The sequence below is a fragment of the Rousettus aegyptiacus genome, unplaced genomic scaffold (assembly GCF_014176215.1).
Source record: "Rousettus aegyptiacus isolate mRouAeg1 unplaced genomic scaffold, mRouAeg1.p scaffold_m13_p_9, whole genome shotgun sequence".
In the NCBI taxonomy this organism is placed as follows: Eukaryota; Metazoa; Chordata; class Mammalia; order Chiroptera; family Pteropodidae; genus Rousettus; species Rousettus aegyptiacus.
Window position 1 is genome coordinate 82,555,160 of NW_023416312.1, and position 7,310 is coordinate 82,562,469.

General features: G+C 39.4%; 1 pseudogene; it reads right to left on the reverse strand.

The window, feature by feature from the left end:
• Window positions 1-4,678: 4,678 nt before the first annotated feature.
• LOC107514778 lies at window positions 4,679-5,609 on the reverse strand (annotated as a pseudogene).
• Between the last annotated feature and the right edge of the window lie 1,701 nt (window positions 5,610-7,310).

Consider the following 7,310-nt stretch of genomic DNA (forward strand, 5'->3'; position numbering starts at 1 on the left):
GATCGTTTGAGATTTTTGTTGTTTCTTGAGGTAGGCCTATATTTCTATGAATTTCCCTCTTAGAATTGCTCTCACTGTGTTCCATAGATTTGGATAATTGTGTTTTCATTTTCATTTGTCTCGAGGTATCTTTTGATTTCTCTCTTGATCTCATTGTTAACCCATTCATTGTTTAGTAGCATATTATTTAGCCTCCATGTGTCTGTGTTTTCGATTTTTTTTCTTGTAATTAATTTTTAGGTGACACCATTGTGGATAGAGAAGATGCTTGATATAATTTCGATTTTCTTAAATTTATTGAGATTTGTATTGTGGCTTAGCATGCTCTGTCTTGGAAAATGTTCCATGTGCATTTATAACAAATGTATATTCTGCTGCTTTGGGGTGGAATGCTCTAAACATATCAATTAAATGCAACTGGTGTAGTGTACCATGTAAGGCTGTTGTTTCCTTGTTGATTTTCTGTCTGGAAGATCTGTCCATTGATGTCACTGAGGTTTTAAAGTCCTCTACTATGACTGTACTACTGTTGAACTCTCCATTTATAATGGATAATATTTACATTTATATTTAGATCCTCCTGTGCTGGGTGCATAAATATTTACAATGGTTACACCCTCTTGTTGGATTGATCCTTTTATTATTATGTAATGTCCCTCTTTGTCTTTTATTATCATCTTTGTTTTAAAGTCTATTTTGTCTAAGTATTGCTACCCTCGCTTTTTTTTTCATTTCCATTCATATGAAATATATGTATCCATCACTTTACATTCTGTCTGTGTGTTTTTGATCTGAAGTTGGCCTCGTGTAGACAGGATATGTATGGGTCTTGTTTTCTTAACCATTCAGCTACCGTATATCTATTGATTGGAGCTCTTAATCCATTTACATTTAGGGTGATTACTGATAGGTACAAAGTTATTGCCTCTTTGTTATTCATATTTATGCTTTTTTTCCTTCTTAAGTCTAACATTATTTTTTTTGTCTTTTGATTGGAACATTTAATCCATTTACATTTAAAGTAATTATTTTTGTTTGTTTTAATAATTTTTATTTTTCAATTAGAGTTGGCATACAATATTGTATTAGTTTCAGGTGTAAAACATGGTGATTAGACAATTATATAATTTGTAAAGTGATCACCTGGATAAATCTAGTACCTGTCTGATGCCATATGTAATTATAACAATATTATTGACTATATTTTTTATGCTATACTTTACATCCCATAACTATTTTATAACTACCAATTTATACTCAATTCCTATCCCTTTTTCAACCACCCCTCCAACCTCCCTTCTATCTACACCATTAAAATATTCTCTGCATCTATAAGTTTGTATCTGTTTTGTTTGTTTGTTTATTTTGTTCTTTAGATTCCCCATGTAAGTGAAATCCTGTGGCATTTGTCTTTCTCTGTCTGACTTACTCCATTCAGTATAATGCCTTCTAGGTCCATACATTTATTTCAGAGCAAGATTCATTCTTTATCAATGGCTGAATAATATTCTATTGTATATATGCACCTCCTCTTCTTTATTCATCCATTGATGGGCACCCAGGTTGCCTTCCTATCTTGGCTCTTGTAAATAATGCTACAATGAACATATGGCTTCATATGTCCCTTCGAAGTGTTTTGGGTTTCTTTGGATAAATGCCCCAAAGTGGAATTACTGGGTCCTTCTTTGTCTCTTGTTATAGCCTTTGTTTTAAAGTCTGTTTTCCCCGGTATAAATATTGTTACCCCAGCCTTTATTTTTATTTTTAACAAATTTTTTAATGAAATATCTTTTTTCATCCAGTTTGTGTTTGTCTTTTGATCTGAAGTGAGTCTCTTTTAGGCAGCATATATATATGAGTCATGTTACCTTATCCATTCAGCCACCCTAACTTTTGATTGGTGCATTTAATCAATTTAACTTTAAAGCTATTTTTAATAGATATGTAGTTACTGCCAATTTATTATTAATATTTTCATCTTTTTTTCCCCCTTCTATTTAAAGAAGTCCTTAAATATTTCATGTAATATTGGTTTGGTTGTGATGAACTCCTTTAGCTTTTTCTTGTCTGGGAAGCTATATTTTTCTCCTTTGATTCTAAATGATAGCTTTGCTGGTTAGAGTTATCTTGGTTGCAGGTCTTTACTTTTCATCACTTTGAATATTTCCTGCCAATATCCTCTGGCCTGCAAACTTTCTGTTGAGAAATCAGCTGACAGTCTAATAGGAGCTCCCTTGTAGGTAACTAACAGCTTTTCTCTTGCTGCTTTTTAAGATTCTCTTAGTCTTTAACCTTTGGCATTTTAATTATGATACATCTTGGTGTGGGTCTGTTGGGGTTTATCTTGTTTGGGACTCTCTGCATTTCCTGGGCTTTTATTTCTGATTCCTTTACCAGGTTTTCTGTCATTGTTTCTTTAAATAAGTTTTTAATTCCTTGCTCTCTTTCTTCTCCCTATAATACAAATGTTGGTATGCTTGATGTTGTCCCAGAAGCCCCTTAAACTATCCTCAATAAGAATTTTTTTTCCAGTTGCTGTTCTGATTGGGTGTTTTCTGCTACCTTATCTTCTAAATCACTGATTTTGTCCTCTGCTTCATCTAATCCACTGTCGAATCTTCATTTCCGTTATTGTATTCTTTATTTCGGACTGATTCTTTTTTTTTTCATTTTCTATCTCTTTTTTAAAGTTTTCACTGAGTTCATCTACTTTTCCTTAAGTTCATTAAGCTTCCTTATAACCAGTGTTTTGAACTTAGTATCTGGTAGATAGCTGGTCTGGATTTTGTTTAGTGTTTTTTATGGAGCTTCATTCTCTTTTTTCATTTGGGACATGTTTCTTTGTCTTCCCATTTTGCCTGCAACCCCGTATTTGTTTTACAACTTTTTTTTTACACCTACAACACTGCTCTTCCTAGTTGGTCTCCCAGCCAAGTACAAACCAGGCCTGACCCTGCTTAGTTTCTGAGATCAGACAAATCAGGCATGTTCAGGGTAGCATGGCCATAGACTGTATTTGTTTTTACATATTAAGTAGGGCTGCTATATCTCCTGGTCTTAGTAAAGTGGCCTTATATAGTAGGTGTCCTGTGCAGCCCAGTAGCTCAGTCTCCCTGATCACTCAAGCTAGTTGCTCCAGGTGTGAGCCTTGTGTAGATTGTGTGTCCTCTTATTCTAGTTGAGCCTTGGTTGCTGTTTGTATGTAGACAGGAGGGATAAGATGATTGGTTTTGAGGACTGGCCTTTGAGGGGTTGACTCAACAGAGCAGGACTCACTTTAGCAGTGCTCGGGTGTCTTTCCAGTTTTCCCTTTTGGTGTGTTGTCTGCTCCAGCATAGTCCGAAGCTGGCCATTGGGTGTGCAGACCTTACGGCCTTCTGGGAAAAGCCCCTCCAAAAGCTAAGTCAGCCACCAGCTGTGACCCACCTTGAGGCCTCTGGCATGAGCCACAAAGTTATCTGCAAAAGTCACCACCTGCGCTGAGCTTGGAGGTGCCCAAGAGAGGGCAAGCCATGAAGTGGGGATGGCTGCCAGCAGTTCTGGGCTTGAGGTTGCCAGCAAGAGGTATAGGGCACTCCAATGTCAGATGCTGCTTTTTTGGGTTTTGTGAACCTTTGAGAGCTTTTAGGAAAGTTCGTGGCATGAGCCAAGATAGAATGTTTATGTGGAAAAATGACTGGAAGTGACTTTTGTTGGCCTATTGGCCCACAACCTGGGTAGGGCAGAGTCTCAGGGAATCACCAGGGCAAAGCAAATGGTTTTAGCTAGATTGATGGAGACTCAGATATGGCAAAGGTCTGCATTCTGTGTGAGGGGAGGGCTCAACAAAGGAAGAGAGGCTCTGTCAGCACTTCTGCCTGGTGAATGCTGCCCCTCCAGCCCTCACCCTGATGCTAGGCAATTCAGTTCCTCCTCTAGCAAGTTACTACCCCAGAAATGGAGCTCCAAGCAAGTGAGTCCATCAGTGAGTAAATCCCTAAACAAACTTTATAAGAGGGGTGCCTGGGACTTGAGCCACCCTCCATCTCTCACATAGCAACTATCTCCTTTGGTTTTCACAGCCAGAAGTTGTGGTGATTTCACACCCTGGCACAGGAACCCTTGACTGGGTAGCCTAGTGGTGAGCTGGGATCCCTCGCTCTTTAGGGGGGCCCTCCCCAGCTGAGATATCCCTCTAGATTTTTAACTGTCACACGTGGGTGTCAGACCGTCCCTGTTCTGTGTCTCTGCCCCTCCTACCAGTCTTGACATGGCTTCTTCTTTACATCCTTAGTAATAGGACTTCTGTTTAACTAGACTTCAGGTGATTCTTAATGATGGTTTTTCTGTAGTTTAGTTGTAATTCTGATGTGGTCCCAATAGGAGGCAAGCACAGAGTCTCCCTACTTCCCCATCTTGCTTTCTTCTTGAATCCTACTTTCTCCTGCTTCTTCATCTTCATCTGTCATCCTTCTCCTCAGTCTTCTTTTTTGGCTCTTCAGGCACTTTTTAAAAAAAATATTTCATATGTATATTTTTTTATTTCTTCAAAATTATTATTTATTAGGAGTGACTGAAATAAAAATATAATTGAATCCCATCATTATCACGATCATCATTTTCAGTCAGTAAATGTTGCCACTGATAAATACACAGTCAACAATCTGTCAACAATGCTCAAAATATGTTAGATAATACAACATCCCTATTTATAGGGAGGAAAAGAGTAGTAAATAACTTATGTGAACTTTATGATTTCATTGTACAAGACAAGCACAAAAGTACCACCCATGTCTCTGAGAACATTGGACCATGCACCCTTGAGAAAAGCTTTGCCTCTTTCATCATGAGCAATCTTCCTCCAGTAGTTGATCATACCTGTGTACATGATATCAGTTCCTTTGCACCATGACGGCATCGTCATGTTTAACACAAACAGTGTTAAATGGATAGGAAGTTAACCCAGCCACTGCCATGATGGACTGTGCAATCATCCAGCTGATGAAAATGTGAGTATTCTTCAGATCTGGAAGTATTCCATTTGCAGTGTCATAGATACTGAAGTAGGCAGCTTGGTAGATGATAATACCCTGCACATACACATTAAAGCCTTGATACAGGCCCTTATTTCCATCAGATTTGTAAATCTTAACCAGGCAGTCACCAAGGCCTTCGAATTCCCTTTCAGCTCCAGTTTGCCTGCATCAGCTGCCAGATAGGTATGAGAAAAATCAAGAGGATACACAAAACACAAGGAGGTAGCCTCAGCTGCACCACCTGATGCCAGATTCCCTGCAAAGTAGCACTGGAACTGGGTTCTCTTGCACCACCCAGGAAGATCGGATTGTATTTATCTTTGAAGTCAAAGTTGAGAACCTGGGTGGGGAAGTATCTGATGACATTGGCCAAGTTACCACATCAGAAGAACAGGGCTCCTGCTCCTTGGGGATATAAACCACATGGTCTTTAATGTCCTTATATTGCTTATCAGTAGTGATTTACTTGCTGGTGTACTGCACCTGCAGCAGCAGCTTGACCAGCTTCATGGGCACTAACACCATCTTGGAGATGGTCGTGGCCACTCTGCCTGCCAGGAATTCCTTGGTGAAGGACACAGCAGCACCTGTCATGCTGAAAGGGAAGAGGAGGCTGGCAACTGTGGGACTAGGCTAGGAACCAGCTAGAATTTAGAGGCTCTGGGCTCTTCAGGCACTTTTGACTCAAAAATTTTCCAACTGAATTCATCAGTTTTTGTCCACATCAGTCTTTCTCCCTGCCTTTCTTACTTTGGTAAAGAGTGCCACTACCTGACTAGTCTCTCAAACCAGAAACCTAAGCACCATCCTCAGATGTTTCCTCATTACCCACATTTGCTTTAGTCAATGTGTGCCACTGAAATCTGTTGGCTTTATTCCTGCCCATCACAGCCATTAGTCTTCTGACATCAAGACTTGTGTGTCTTGAGATTGCCGGTCAAGATGACAGAATAGGTAAATGCTTTGCTTGCATTCTCTTATGACCCAACAAAATTACAACTAAATTACAGAACAACCATCATTGAGAATCATATGAAGTCTATACAGAAGTCCTATAACTAAGGGTATATACAGAAGAAGCCATGCTGAGACTGGAGAAGTAAAAGAAATACCGTATATTTCTGAAAATGGGCACTACTGCCTTCTACAGGATGAGCACCTATGATTCTGAATGTAATTCCTTGTGCTATAGAGGGCCCATGACTGGTTAAAGGACAAACAATACACAGGGTTATACAGTGCCCTGAGCATTTTTCTCCTTCCTGTGGACTAAAATTAATGAGTAAAGAAGCATTTTCTTGGCTAATATGTTATTGATTAGTTTCTCAAAGGTAAAAAATAAAGACTTGTATGTCTTCAATTCATCCTTCATACTTGTTCTAAAGTGATCTAAAATAAAATGAACATTGCATTCCTAGAGTCAAGGGAGCATACTCAGATGTCTTTTTTTTCACATATATGTTTTCCCTTGCAGCTGAGCATGTTCGCCTTACTATTCTCAGCACCTAATGCAGTTCCTCAACAAAAGTGGCTGCCTTGTTGGTTGGCTGAATGACTGAATGATTGAGCCACGTGATAACTTTTCATTGCATGTAGGCTGGAATCTGAACTTCTTGGCTTTATCTACAAGGCCCTTCACAAAATGGCCTGGACTCTTCCATCTTCATCAGATGACTTACCCCATCTTATCCCCTGGTCACACCAAACACTTTTCATACTTTAATGCTCTAGCTTCTGGAGGTTTTTCTGCTGGTTCCTCTGTTTGGAATGCTCTCTCTGCATGGCACCCATCCCTGTCCTCCATCTACATGGCGACTATCTTCAAGACCTAATTCAACTGTCACCTGCCTTTCTGTAGCTTTCCCCAACAATCTGCTTTCAACACCCTGCGTCCTCTGACCCTCAGTAGTCCAAATTGAATGATTCCTCATCTGGTTCCAATAGCATTTTACTCATTATGATACTAATCCCTTTGTATTATATTTATTAATATATGTAACAATCTGGCAACATTTTCACTGAAGTATCCCCAACATTTAGCCCAGCACCTGAGCATTCAAAAACACAGGATATACCTTAATGTTGGTGTCATGTGTGTTCTTATTGTTTAAATATACCAGCATGGAACACCACCTCCTTTGCTATCACCCTGAGGTAAACCACCATCATCTCTTGCCTGGATTACTGCAGATGTTTCTCACTAGTCTTTCTGCTACTATCCTGGGTGCCTCCTGCCCACTCTCCCCAACGCCCAGTCTGCATCCAAAGCGATCCTGCTAAACATAAGTCAAATTA